The sequence below is a fragment of the Chlorocebus sabaeus genome, chromosome 17 (assembly GCF_047675955.1).
Source record: "Chlorocebus sabaeus isolate Y175 chromosome 17, mChlSab1.0.hap1, whole genome shotgun sequence".
Classification (NCBI taxonomy): Eukaryota; Metazoa; Chordata; class Mammalia; order Primates; family Cercopithecidae; genus Chlorocebus; species Chlorocebus sabaeus.
This window is the reverse complement of record NC_132920.1, coordinates 32,646,619-32,662,081: the sequence shown is the minus strand read 5'-3', so window position 1 is coordinate 32,662,081 and position 15,463 is coordinate 32,646,619.

Sequence of the window (15,463 nt, the reverse complement as noted above, 5' to 3'; positions counted from 1 at the left end):
GCTGGTCAGCTACTGCAGCCCGACCAGCGAGAGCTGAAGCAGGGCGAGGCATTGCCTCACCTGGGAAGCGCAAGGGGGAAGGGAATCCCTTTTCCTAGCCAGGGGAACTGAGACACACAACACCTGGAAAATCGGGTAACTCCCACCCCAATACTGCACTTTAAGCAAACAGGCACACCAGGAGATCATATCCCACACCTGGCCGGGAGGGTCCCACACCCATGGAGCCTCCCTCATTGCTAGCACAGCAGTCTGTGATCTACCGCCAAGGCAGCAGAGAGGCTGGGGGAGGGGCGCCCGCCATTGCTGAGGCTTAAGTAGGTAAACAAAGCTGCTGGGAAGCTTGAACTGGGTGGAGCTCACAGCAGCTCAAGGAAACCTGCCTGTCTCTGTAGACTCCACCTCTGGGGACAGGGCACAGTAAACAATAACAAACTCAGCAGAAAGCTCTGCAGACGCAAACGACTCTGTCTGACAGCTTTGAAGACAGCAGTGGATCTCCCAACACGGAGGTTGAGATCTGAGAAGGGACAGACTCCCTGCTCAAGTGGGTCCCTGACCCCTGAGTAGCCTAACTGGGAGACATCCCCCACTAGGGGCAGTCTGACACCCCACACTTCACAGGGTGGAGTACACCCTTGAGAGGAAGCTTCCAAAGCAAGAATCAGACAGGTACACTCGCTGTTCAGAAATATTCTATCTTCTGCAGCCTCTGCTGCTGATACCCAGGCAAACAGGGTCTGGAGTGGACCTCAAGCAATCTCCAACAGACCTACAGCTGAGGGTCCTGACTGTTAGAAGGAAAACTATCAAACAGGAAAGACACCTACACCAAAACTCCATCAGTACATCACCATCATCAAAGACCAGAGACAGATAAAACCACAAAGATGGGGAAAAAGCAGGGCAGAAAAGCTGGAAATTCAAAAAATAAGAGCGCATCTCCCCCGGCAAAGGAGCGCAGCTCATCGCCATCAATGGATCAAAGCTGGACGGAGAATGACTTCAACGAGATGAGAGAAGAAGGCTTCAGTCCATCAAACTTCTCAGAGCTAAAGGAGGAATTACGTACCCAGCGCAAAGAAACTAAAAATCTTGGAAAAAAAGTGGAAGAATTGATGGCTAGAGTAATTAATGCAGAGAAGGTCATAAGTGAAATGAAAGAGACGAAAACCATGACACGAGAAATACGTGACAAATGCACAAGCTTCAGTAACCGACTCGATCAACTGGAAAAAAGAATATCAGCGATTGAGGATCAAATGAATGAAATGAAGCGAGAAGAGAAACCAAAAGAAAAAAGAAGAAAAAGAAATGAACAAAGCCTGCAAGAAGTATGGGATTATGTAAAAAGACCAAATCTATGTCTGATTGGGGTGCCTGAAAGTGAGGGGGAAAATGGAACCAAGTTGGAAAACACTCTTCAGGATGTCATCCAGAACTTCCCCAACCTAGTAGGGCAGGCCAACATTCAAATCCAGGAAATACAGAGAACGCCACAAAGATACTCCTTGAGAAGAGCAACTCCAAGACACATAATTGCCAGATTCACCAAAGTTGAAATGAAGGAAAAAATCTTAAGGGCAGCCAGAGAGAAAGGTCGGGTTACCCACAAAGGGAAGCCCATCAGAGTAACAGCAGATCTCTCGGCAGAAACTCTTCAAGCCAGAAGAGAGTGGGGGCCAATATTCAACATTCTTAAAGAAAAGAATTTTAAACCCAGAATTTTATATCCAGCCAAACTAAGTTTCATAAGTGAAGGAGAAATAAAATTCTTTACAGATAAGCAAATGCTTAGAGATTTTGTCACCACTAGGCCTGCCTTACAAGAGACCCTGAAGGAAGCACTAAACATGGAAAGGAACATCCGGTACCAGCCATTGCAAAACCATGCCAAAATGTAAAGACCATCAAGGCTAGGAAGAAACTGCATCAACTAACGAGCAAAATAACCAGTTAATATCATCATGGCAGGATCAAGTTCACACATAACACTATTGACCTTAAATGTAAATGGACTAAATGCTCCAATTAAAGACACAGACTGGCAAACTGGATAAAGAGTCAAGACCCATCAGTCTGCTGTATTCAGGAGACCCATCTCACATGCAGAGACTTACATAGGCTCAAAATAAAGGGATGGAGGAAGATTTACCAAGCAAATGGAGAACAAAAAAAAGCAGGGGTTGCAATACTAGTCTCTGATAAAACAGACTTTAAACCATCAAAGATCAAAAGAGACAAAGAAGGCCATTACATAATGGTAAAGGGATCAATTCAACAGGAAGAGCTAACTATCCTAAATATATATGCACCCAATACAGGAGCACCCAGATTCATAAAGCAAGTCCTTAGAGACTTACAAAGAGACTTAGACTCCCATACAATAATAATGGGAGACTTCAACACTCCACTGTCAACATTAGACAGATCAAAGAGACAGAAAGTTAACAAGGATATCCAGGAATTGAACTCATCTCTGCAGCAAGCAGACCTAATAGACATCTATAGAACTCTCCACCCCAAATCAACAGAATATACATTCTTCTCAGCACCACATCGTACTTACTCCAAAATTGACCACGTAATTGGAAGTAAAGCACTCCTCAGCAAATGTACAAGAACAGAAATTATAACAAACTGTCTCTCAGACCACAGTGCAATCAAACTAGAACTCAGGACTAAGAAACTCAATCAAAACCACTCAACTACATGGAAACTGAACAACCTGCTCCTGAATGACTACTGGGTACATAACGAAATGAAGGCAGAAATAAAGATGTTCTTTGAAACCAATGAGAACAAAGATACAACGTACCAGAATCTCTGGGACACATTTAAAGCAGTGTGTAGAGGGAAATTTATAGCACTAAATGCCCACAAGAGAAAGCAGGAAAGATCTAAAATTGACACTCTAACATCGCAATTAAAAGAACTAGAGAAGCAAGAGCAAACACATTCGAAAGCTAGCAGAAGGCAAGAAATAACTAAGATCAGAGCAGAACTGAAGGAGATAGAGACACAAAAAACCCTCCAAAAAATCAATGAATCCAGGAGTTGGTTTTTTGAAAAGATCAACAAAATTGACAGACCACTAGCAAGACTAATAAAGAAGAAAAGAGAGAAGAATCAAATCGACGCAATTAAAAATGATAAAGGGGATATCACCACCGACCCCACAGAAATAGAAACTACCATCAGAGAATACTATAAACACCTCTATGCAAATAAACTGGAAAATCTAGAAGAAATGGATAATTTCCTGGACACTTACACTCTTCCAAGACTAAACCAGGAATAAGTTGAATCCCTGAATAGACCAATAGCAGGCTCTGAAATTGAGGCAATAATTAATAGCCTACCAACCAAAAAAAGTCCAGGACCAGATGGATTCACAGCCGAATTCTACCAGAGGTACAAGGAGGAGCTGGTACCATTCCTTCTGAAACTATTCCAATCAATAGAAAAAGAGGGAATCCTCCCTAACTCATTTTATGAGGCCAACATCATCCTGATACCAAAGCCTGGCAGAGACACAACAAAAAAAGAGAATTTTAGACCAATATCCCTGATGAACATCGATGCAAAAATCCTCAATAAAATACTGGCAAACCGGATTCAGCAACACATCAAAAAGCTTATCCACCATGATCAAGTGGGCTTCATCCCTGGGATGCAAGGCTGGTTCAACATTCGCAAATCAATTAACATAATCCAGCATATAAACAGAACCAAAGACAAGAACCACATGATTATCTCAATAGATGCAGAAAAGGCTTTTGACAAAATTCAACAGCCCTTCATGCTAAAAACGCTCAATAAATTCGGTATTGATGGAACGTACCTCAAAATAATAAGAGCTATTTATGACAAACCCACAGCCAATATCATACTGAATGGGCAAAAACTGGAAAAATTCCCTTTGAAAACTGGCACAAGACAGGGATGCCCTCTCTCACCACTCCTATTCAACATAGTGTTGGAAGTTCTGGCTAGGGCAATCAGGCAAGAGAAAGAAATAAAGGGTATTCAGTTAGGAAAAGAAGAAGTCAAATTGTCCCTGTTTGCAGATGACATGATTGTATATTTAGAAAATCCCATGGTCTCAGCCCAAAATCACCTTAAGCTGATAAGCAACTTCAGCAAAGTCTCAGGATACAAAATTAATGTGCAAAAATCACAAGCATTCTTATACACCAGTAACAGACAAACAGAGAGCCAAATCAGGAATGAACTTCCATTCACAATTGCTTCAAAGAGAATAAAATACCTAGGTATCCAACTTACAAGGGATGTAAAGGACCTCTACAAGGAGAACTACAAACCACTGCTCAGTGAAATAAAAGAGGACACAAACAAATGGAAGAACATACCATGCTCATGGATAGGAAGAATCAATATCGTGAAAATGGCCATACTGCCCAAGGTAATTTATAGATTCAATGCTATCCCCATCAAGCTACCAATGAGCTTCTTCACAGAACTGGAAAAAACTGCTTTAAAGTTCATATGGAACCAAAAAACAGCCCGCATCTCCAAGACAATCCTAAGTCAAAAGAACAAAGCTGGAGGCATCACGCTACCTGACTTCAAACTATACTACAAGCCTACAGTAACCAAAACAGCATGGTACTGGTACCAAAACAGAGATATAGACCAATGGAACAGAACAGAGTCCTCAGAAATAATACCACACATCTACAGCCATCTGATCTTTGACAAACCTGAGAGAAACAAGAAATGGGGAAAGGATTCCCTATTTAATAAATGGTGCTGGGAAAATTGGCTAGCCATAAGTAGAAAGCTGAAACTGGATCCTTTCCTTACTCCTTATACGAAAATTAATTCAAGATGGATTAGAGACTTAAATGTTAGACCTAATACCATAAAAATCCTAGAGGAAAACCTAGGTAGTACTATTCAGGACATAGGCATGGGCAAAGACTTCATGTCTAAAACACCAAAAGCAACGGCAGGAAAAGCCAAAATTGACAAATGGGATCTTATTAAACTAAAGAGCTTCTGCACAGCAAAAGAAACTACCATCAGAGTGAACAGGCAACCTACAGAATGGGAGAAAAAATTTTTGCAATCTACTCATCTGACAAAGGGCTAATATCCAGAACCTACAAAGAACTCAAACAAATTTACAAGAAAAAAACAAACAACCCCATCAAAAAGTGGGCAAAGGATATGAACAGACATTTCTCAAAAGAAGACATTCATACAGCCAACAGACACATGAAAAAATGCTCATCATCACTGACCATCAGAGAAATGCAAATCAAAACCACAATGAGATACCACCTCACACCAGTTAGAATGGCAATCATTCAAAAGTCAGGAAACAACAGGTGCTGGAGAAGATGTGGAGAAATAGGAACACTTTTACACTGTTGGTGGAGTTGTACAGTAGTTCAACCACTGTGGAAAACAGTATGGTGATTCCTCAAGGATCTAGAACTAGAAATATCATTTGACCCAGCCATCCCATTACTGGGTATATACCCAAAGGATTATAAATCATGCTGCTATAAAGACACATGCACACGTATGTTCATTGCGGCACTATTCACAATAGCAAAGACTTGGAATCAACCCAAATGTCCATCAGTGATAGACTGGATTAAGAAAATGTGGCACATATACACCATGGAATACTATGCAGCCATAAAAAAGGATGAGTTTGTGTCCTTTGTAGGGACGTGGATGCAGCTGGAAACCATCATTCTCAGCAAACTATCACAAGAACAGAAAACCAAACACCGCATGTTCTGACTCATAGGTGAGAATTGAACAATGAGATCACTTGGACTCGGGAAGGGGAACATCACACACCGGGGCCTATTATGGGGAGGGGGAAGGGAGGAGGGATGGCACTGGGAGTTATACCTGATGTAAATGATGAGTTGATGGGTGCTGATGAGTTGATGGGTGCAGCACACCAACATGGCACAAGTATACATATGTAACAAACCTGTATGTTGTGCACATGTACCCTAGAACCTAAAGTATAATTTTAAAAAAAAAGAAAAATAATTTTTGATGAAAAAAATTTAGAAAAATAAAAAATAAAAATAATAATAAAAGTAAAAATGAAAAATAATAATAAAAAGGCTGATTACCTGAAGCACAGTCACATGAGGTTGGTGAATTCCATGCTCCTGTCTCAAGGTCAACCCAGTCTCTAATTTGCCCACAACGTTTTCAGACACATTTAGATATACAAGATGAGAATCCTCCACTCCCAGCTTCACTTCTTCCAGATATATTGTTCCAGGTATGACATGTCTGAGTCCTCACCTTCCTGTTTTCTAGGCCATAACTCATGTGGCGATTTGGGGCTGGAAATATCATGTGAATGTAGACCTCAGGTAATGCAGATGGTGCCCATCACAATGCCCATGAGGCCTGCAGCCAACCCAAGGGTGCAGATTTGGTTTACACCAAATGGTTTCTATCAGCTCTGACATATGGGGTGGGAATCTCAGGTTCTGAGAAAAAAGAAACAGATAGGGTTACAGGATACTGTGTGTCTATGAGGAGATTGGTGTGTGCATTTGGAAGTGTACAAGACACCTAGACTTTGGGAGACAAGTGAAGTCGATCATTACAAAATTTTGCAATTGTGGGAAATGAAGTTGTGGCAATGAGGGCTAAAGGTCATAAGGCAAGGCAATGTGGACTTGGGATACAATTGGAGGATATATACACCATGATGGGATTCAATATACCCCAGTGCTTGAGGAGTGACTCTTATAGGCCCCAGTGCTCCACCTTGCAGTCATAAAAATAATCAGTGGAGGGGAGAAAAATGAGGTAACTGAGCTTGAGGAAGGAGTGGTCACTCTTGGGGTAGAAGGTTGTCTCAGAAATACCTTCTGGAACTAAACATCCATTGTAAACCCGAATTATACTGATGACAGGAGGAAAGATGTTGTCCACTAGGCAGATGAGAGTGTTGGAAACACCCAAGACCACAGAAGATTTGGGAAAGTCAGACACTGCAGGAATTTCTACAGAAAAGACAATGAACTTATATGAGTTTATGATTACCATGCCTTGAGTTTATTGATCATTTTAGGGGAGGCTTTCCATTCACAATTCCCTAGCTGTTTGTGAGATTTTTCCTGTCCTTTCAAAAACTAGGTGCAACCTTCATCTTATCAGCATGAAACTCAAAACACTTGCCTGCCTCTGGGAATTTACAGATAATTGTGTGTGTGGGTCTGGGTCTGTGTCTGTCTGTGTGCTTGCACGTGTACATGAGCACACATGCCTGCCAAGAGGCCAAGAGTTTGGGAACCTTTTTTTTTTTTTTTTTTATACTTTCAGTTCTAGGGTACACGTGCACAACGTGCAGGTTTGTTACATATGTATACATGTCCCATGTTGGTGTTCTGCACCTGTTAATGTGTAATTTACATTAGGTATATCTCCTAATGCTATCCCTCCCCCCTCCCCCCACCCCATTACAGGCCCTGGTGTGTGATATTCCCCACCCTGTGTCCAAATGATCTCATTGTTCAATTCCCACCTATGAGTGAGAACATGAGGTGTTTGGTTTTCTGTTCTTGTGATAGTTTTCTCAGAATGATGGTTTCTAGCTTCATCCACGTTCCTACAAAGGACATGAACTCATTCTTTTTTAGGCTGCATAGTATTCCACGGTGTGTATGTGCCACATTTTCTTAATCCAATCTATCATTGATGGACATTTGGGTTGATTCCAAGTCCTTGCTATTTTGAATAGTGCTGCAATAAACATATGTGTGCATGTGTCTTTATAGCAGCATGATTTATAATCCTTTGGGTATATACCCAGTAATGGGATGGCTGGGTCAAATGGTATTTCTAGTTCTAGATCCTTGAGGAATCGCCACATACACTGTCTTCCACAATGGTTGAACTAATTTACATTCCCACAGTGTAAAAGTGTTCCTATTTCTCCACATCCTCTCCAGCACCTGTTGTTTCCTGACTTTTTAATGATCACCATTCCAACTGGTATGAGATGGTATCTCCTTGTGGTTTTGATTTGCGTTTCTCTGATGGCCACTAATGATGAGCATTTTTTCATGTGTCTGTTGGCTGCATAAATTTCTTCTTTTGAGAAGTGTCTGTTCATATCCCTTGCCCACTTTTTGATGGGGTTGTTTGATTTTTTCTTGTAAATTTGTTTAAGTTCTTTGTAGATTCTGAACGTTAGCCCTTTGTCAGACGGATAGATTGTAAAAATATTTTCCCATTCTGTAGGTTGCCTGTTCACTCTGATGATAGTTTCTTTTGCTGTGCAGAAGTTCTTTAGTTTAATTAGATCCCATTTGTCAATTTTGGCTTCTGTTGCCATTGCTTTTGGTGTTTTAGTCATGAAGTCCTTGCCCATGCCTATGGCCTGAATGGTATTGCCTAGGTGTTCTTCTAGGGTTTTTAATGGTTTTAGGTCTAACATTTAAGTCTTTAATCCATCTTGAATTAATTTTTGTATAAGGTGTAAGGAAGGAATGCAGTTTCAGCTTTCTACATATGGCTAGCCAGTTTTCCTAGCACCATTTATTAAATAGGGAATCCTTTTCCCATTGCTTGTTTTTGTCAGATTTGTCAAAGATCAGATGGTTGTAAATGTGTAGTATTATTTCCAAGGGCTCTATTCTGTTCTATTGGTTTATATCTCTGTTTTGGTACCAGTACCGTGCTGCTTTGGTTACTGTAGGCTTGTAGTATAGTTTGAAGTCAGGTAGCATGATGCCTCCAGCTTTGTTCTTTTGGCTTAGGATTGTCTTGGCAATGCGGGCTCTTTTTTGGTTCCATATGAACTTTAAAGTACTTTTTTCCAATTCTGTGAAGAAAGTCATTGGTAGCTTTATGGGGATGGCATTAATCTGTAAATTACCTTTTTTAGATTAAATTACCTCTTTTTAGATTATATAGGATAATCTCCAGATGTTGCCATGGCATTTGTAAACTGTCATGGTCCTGGTGGGAGTGTCTTTTAGCATGATAATGCATCATAATTAGCAAATAATGAGCAGTCAGGAGACCAGAGGTCTCTTTGGTTGCTATCTTGGATCTTGGTTTTGGTGGATTTTGGCTGGCTTCTTTACTGCATCCTGTTTTATGAGCAAGGTATCTGTGAAAGCAGTCCAGCTGACCTCCTATCTTATCCCGTAACTAAGAATGCCAAATCCCCTGGAAGTGCATTCCAGCAGGTCTCAACCTCATTTTACGCAGATCCTATTCAAGATGAGTTGGTCTGATTCCAATGCTTCTGGCAATGCCACTCAATTTCTTCAAAGTAGATGGCCACAGTTTATGTTCAAACAGGCCTGCTCTTGATATTTTGTGTCCAGCCTCCTCTGGTTTTCTGAGATTTCTTAGGGTAGGATCGGAATGGAGATGTTTATCAGCCTTCCCATTATCCACAAGACAAAACTTGTTAGAAAACCCAAATCTGTTACCCAGTCATCAGCATATTGCATATTGGCTCAAGTACCTGCTTGGCCAGTAGCTGTTATAGGTACAGAACATGAATGCCAATATACATGAACAGAGTGGCGCTGCTTTTCCTTCTGGAGTCAGAAGTGGGAAAACAAGGACCATTGTACGTAGTGGATGAGGAACATGGCCAGGAGGACACAGGTGGCACAGTTGCAGAGGCACTGGGCAGATGCCAGGCGCACTCATAGAGGACACCCACTGCAGGGCCCAGGCAGCCCGTGGGCAGCCATTGGTTGGAGTGAGGTGACTTATAACAGCTTGAGGCAAGCCCACCAGCTCCAGCAGCGTGAAGCACATGCAGCCCCAGAAGGCCTCCAGGTAGGTGAGCATGTCTAGCAGGTGATGGTCATCCAACTCCCTCTCCTGGGATGGGTGGTGCGCTCCATGCCCAGCAGCTGTGGTGGGTCAGGCATAGGGTGGTGAGGAGGGAACAGGAGGTGCAGCTACCTGAGGACTGTGCAGCCACCGATGCACCCAGGCTGGGTACTGACCTTGGCCCCTCCCAGGCTGCCATGTGCTCTTTGTCATTAAAATACACATCTGCATACTTATTTATTAGATTATGCATTTCTTAGAACAATGGGCCAATTAATTTCACATATAAGAAATACAAAGATCAAAGTAGTGAATTGACATACTCAATGGCACTCAGTTAATTATTTTAGTTTCTCCAATTCCAACAATCTTCAATAAAATTTGTCCTCCTCACCTCCCAAGTCCAAACTTGGAAAATATAGATTGTGTTGGAAACAAAGAATATGACATGCTACTTTCTTTTTTTTTTTTTTTTTGAGACGGAGTCTCACTCTGTCGCCCAGGCTGGAGTGCAGTGGCCGGATCTCAGCTCACTGCAAGCTCCGCCTCCCGGGTCTACACCATTCTCCTGCCTCAGCCTCCCCAGTAGCTGGGACTACAGGTGCCCGCCACCTCGCCCGACTAGTTTTTTGTATTTTTTTTTTTTAGTAGAGACGGAATTTCACTGTGTTAGCCAGGCTAGTCTCGATCTCCTGACCTCGTGATCTGCCCGTCTCGGCCTCCCAAAGTGCTGGGATTACAGGCTTGAGCCACTGTACCCAGCCTGACATGCTACTTTCTATATGGCAAAGAAAGTTTATGGACCTGATTGTCCAAAGGAATCAGACAAAATGAAAATAAATTAATAATAGTTTTGAGAAACAGTTTAGAGTAGGTTAGGAGTAGTAGAATCATAAATGGCTGTTAAAGGAAAGCAATCTATCTGGAGAAACATCTGTAATACCAGCAGCTATTGTAAATCAGTGCCAAATAATGTTCAGGAGTATATTACATGGTTCTGACATTAGAAAGAAAATAATGCCCTTGGTGAACACTTCAATGACATGTGGACCTTACGGAATTCACTTTGGTCTACTAAGTAAGCATGGATTTTAGGCTGGAATTTGGCTTCATAAACATAACAACTCAGATTAAGAGGAGCTGGGGTTTCACAGACTACCTCTTGAGACCAACAACCTGATTCACAGTTTCTTGCCATTCTCTTTTTTTTTTTTTTTTGAGACGTAGTCTTGCTCTGTCGCCCAGGCTGGAGTGCAGTGGCTGGATCTCGGCTCAGTGCAAGCTCTGCTTCCCGGGTTTACGCCATTCTCCTGCCTCAGCCTCCTGAGTAGCTGGGACTACAGGGGCCCTGGCCTCGCCTGGCTAGTTTTTTGTATTTTTTAGTAGAGACGGGGTTTCACCGTGTTAGCCAGGATGGTCTCGATCTCCTGACCTCGTGATCTGCCCATCTCGGCCTCCCAAAGTGCTGGGATTACAGGCGCAAGCCACCGCACCCGGCCGCCATTCTCTTTCACAATTCTGAATCCACATGCTTCAACTGTGCACTCACCCCCAATGTCTTCATCTCCATAGGGGCTTATCATGGTGGTCAGGGCAAAGACTCCGAGAATCAGAGCTGTGTTCATGGTCATTCTCCTCCAATTGTCACCTCAGGGTGGCTGTTCTGAGTGGAGTAGCCATAAGAACTGTGCAAGGAAAGTGATCAAAAGAGAACTGCTGGAAGAAACCATGTAGGTGGAGCCCAATCCTAAGCTGTCCCAGGTTTCAGCCCATCAGAGGAATTCCCTGGTGCACCTCTGCTTTCCAGGTTCAAGCGATCCTCTCACCTCAGCCTCCTGAGTAACTGGGATTACAGGTGCCCGCCACCATGCCCGGCTAATTTTTGTATTTTTAGTAGAGACAGGGTTTCATCATGTTGGCCAGGGTGGTTTGGAACTCCTGACCTCAAATGATCCACCTGCCTCAGCCTCCCAAAACGCTGGGATTGCAGGAGTGAGCCACTGCACCCGGCCCCTAAGAAACCTTTACTATGCTGTACCCCACCACACCCCACTCCACATGTCTCCACACCTGTTATGCTTTAGGTGACTGGGATACAGGAGAAACACAATAGACAGCAATTCTGCTTATCATGTATCTTTCTACATTTCTGGTTAGCTCTATTCTAAAAAAAAAAAAAAATCTCTACTAATAGGAGCCAAGGAACATCTTATCTTTTCTTCTTCTGTACTTTCAATTAAGCGAGTTCTTCACTTGTATTCCTAAAAGCCCCAGAATTTTAAACATCTATATTTTCCAAATGCTTAAAAATGTGTAATGTCATATAGAGTTGTAACATCATGTAGAACCATCCATATTAACCATTCATACACCCTTTTCTTCATCCTGATTTTTTCTGCTTGGCACGCTTCTTATGATCTGTGCCTGGTGCTGTCTATGTTCAGTGGAAGTTTGTGGAAATGATGTATATCAATGAGAATTGTCTCAATTAATGATAAAGTGATAAACATATGAAGTTTCTGATGGTCTTCACTGTTCCTCCAGCATGCCCCTCTATGAACATGGAGGTGTTTTCCTCCTTGTTCCATTCAGAATCTACTATAGCCTCCAACTTTCTGCACAACAAACTGCAGGATTTTCCTCACACCATTCTAACCTACCTTCTATCTTGCAGAAATCTCTTGAGATTCCAGCAGCAAACTGACCACTTATTTTTGCGATGCCATTAGATTTTGCCTATTATTACTTTAAAATATTTATTTATAAATTCATTTGGTAGGCTGTGGTTTTTCACACATAGGATCAGAACACCAGTTCTGATCCAAACAGTGAGAGCCTAGCTTCAGAGCTCAGATTCAGATTCAGTTGAAGACTAGTCCAGGCAAAGTCCTGCTACTAGATAATGGGTGTGTGTGTGTGTGTGTGTGTGTGTGTGTGTTGTGTATGCGGCCTCTGCAAGGTTTGGGGAGACTTGGTATACTGACTTTCAGCCTGCCTTCGATCTCACCTACGCATTACACATTTGACTACTTCCTAGTTGGTTTTGAGCCTAGTATGCTAGCTTTACATGTAGCAATGCAAAATTATTAGTACATTGACTCAAATGAGAGGAATGAGTATCATTTTGACACTGAACAACATGAGATTTTCTTTTGTCTGCTAAAAAAACAAAATGTTTCTCCTGGTAATTTAACGGAAAAAGATGCAAGGTTAAATCATGTAAATTTCCTAATAATCTGCTAGTATTCTAAAATACTTAGAAACATATTTTGATAATGCCATTTAACATAAAAACTATAATTAAGTTGACTAGTCTGCTAAGTAATCGTTGTTTATATGAATGCAGGTTTTCTGAGAAAAGCATTCCATGAAAAGCATTCAAATGAGTGGTAGTCAACATATACAACAGAAAAATCTGTAGTTTGTTCAAGGGTTTTGCATTTTATTATCAGTTCCATGATCTCTTTATGGTCTCAAAATCCAACAGTGGTCAAAGTTCCATCATAACAACAGAGACTGGATGGAACTTGCAGAAAGTGCATCGATTTCATGATAACAAAAACTGGAATTTAAATATGTGTTCTCGTTTACATTAATCAGTTGCACCACCTTGGACAATTGATGTATGTCATTTTTACCCAGCAATTTTATCTGTGAAATGGAAATGGTCTTACTTCATAATCCATTAGTATGCTAAAACTAAATTGTATATGTAAATGCAGCTGTTGAATTAGTCTGCATAGTTATTCCCAGTATCTCTTTCTATCCCTTCAGTGCCTCAAGCATCTGTAATGACAGTCCTGTTTTCCTTTTCTAACTGGTAATTTCTGTTTCTCTCTTCTTTCCTAGGAGTTTATCAATTTTATTAATCTTTCCAAAGAACCATCTTTGGCTTTCTGGTTTTTTGTTTTGTTTTGTTTTTAAGAGACAGAGTCTCACTCTGTCGCCCAGGTGGGAGTGCAGTGGCGTGATCCTAGCTCACTGCAGTCTCGACTCCTGGGCTCAAGCTATCCTCCCGCTTCAGCCTCTGGAGTAGCTGGGACTACAGGGGTGTTTCACTGTGCCTGGGTAATTTTTACATTTTTTTGTATAGAGGAGGTGTCACTGTGTTGCCCAGGCTGGTCTCCAACTCTTGACTTCAAATGATCCTCCCTCTTCATCCTTCCAAAGTGCTGGGATTACAGGTGTGAGCCACCACACCCAGCCCAGCTTTGTTAATTTTTCTGTTTGCTGGTTTTCTGTTTCATTGTTGTCTGATTTTGTTTTCATTAATTCCTTCTTTTTGTTGTTGTTGTTGCAATATTTAATCATTTCTTTTTTAAAAATTTTTACTTTAAGTTCTGGGATACATGTGCTGAACATGCAGGTCTGTTACGTAGGTATACATCCACTATGGTTTGCTGCACCTATCAACCTGTCATCTAGGTTTTAGGCCCTGCATGCATTAGATATATGTCCTAATGCTCTCCCTCCCCTTTCCCTCCACTCCCCAACTGGCCCCGGTGTGTGATGTTCCCCTCCCTGTGTCCATGTGTTCACCTTGTTCAACTCCCACTTATGAGTGAGAATATGCAGTGTTTGGTTTTCTGTTCCTGTGTTAGTTTGCCGAGGATGATCGTTTCCAGCTTCATCCGTCACCCTGCAAAGGACATGAACTCATTCTTTTTATGGCTGAGAGTATTCCATGGTGTATATGTGCCACATTTTCTTTATCCAATCTATCATCAATGGGTCAAGTCTTTGCTTTTTAATTCCTTCTTTCTACCTTCTTCTATCTTCTTTAGGTTTAGTTTGCTTTCCTTTTTCTACCTTGTTAAGGTAGAAGCTCACACCATTAATATTAAACTTCTCTTCAGTTCTGATGTATACATTTAAAGAAGTTAATTTCTCTTCAAGCACTCTTTCAGCTTTATCTTCTGCATTTTGATATAATGAACTTTATGATCATTCACTTAAAATATTCTCTAATTTCCTTTGTAATTTCCTCTGAGACCTGTGGCTTATTTGGTAGTATGTTGATTAATTTCTGTACATTTAGGGGATTTTCTAGTTATTAGTCTGGTACTGCTTTCTAATTTAGTTGAGGGTTTTTTTTTTGTCAGAGAACATACTCTACCCAATTTTAATACTGTTGAATTTCTTGAGACTAAATTTATATCCAGTATGTTGTTTATTTTGATGAATATTTCATGTACACCTAAAAATAATATGTATTTTGCCATCGCATATTCTAATGTCTTGTAAGTGTCAATTAGGCTGATTTAATTATTAATGCTATTCAATTGTTTAATATATTTTCCTGATTTTTTGTTTATTTCTTTTACCAATTATTGAGAGAAGCATTTAAGATCTCTATGATTGCAAATTTATTTAGATTTTCATTTCTGTCAATTTTTGTATCATTTATTTTTTATTTAATTTAATTTATTTATTTATTTGAGACGGAGTCTCGCTCTGTCGCCCAGGCTGGAGTGCAGTGGCACGATCTCGGCTCATTGCAAGCTCCACCCCCCGGATTCAGGCCATTCTCCTGCCTCAGCCTCTGGAGTAGCTGGGACTACAGGCGCCCGCCAGTACGCCTGGCTCATTTTTTTTGTATTTTTATTAGAGATGGGGTTTCACCATGTTAGTCAGGATAGTCTCAATTTCC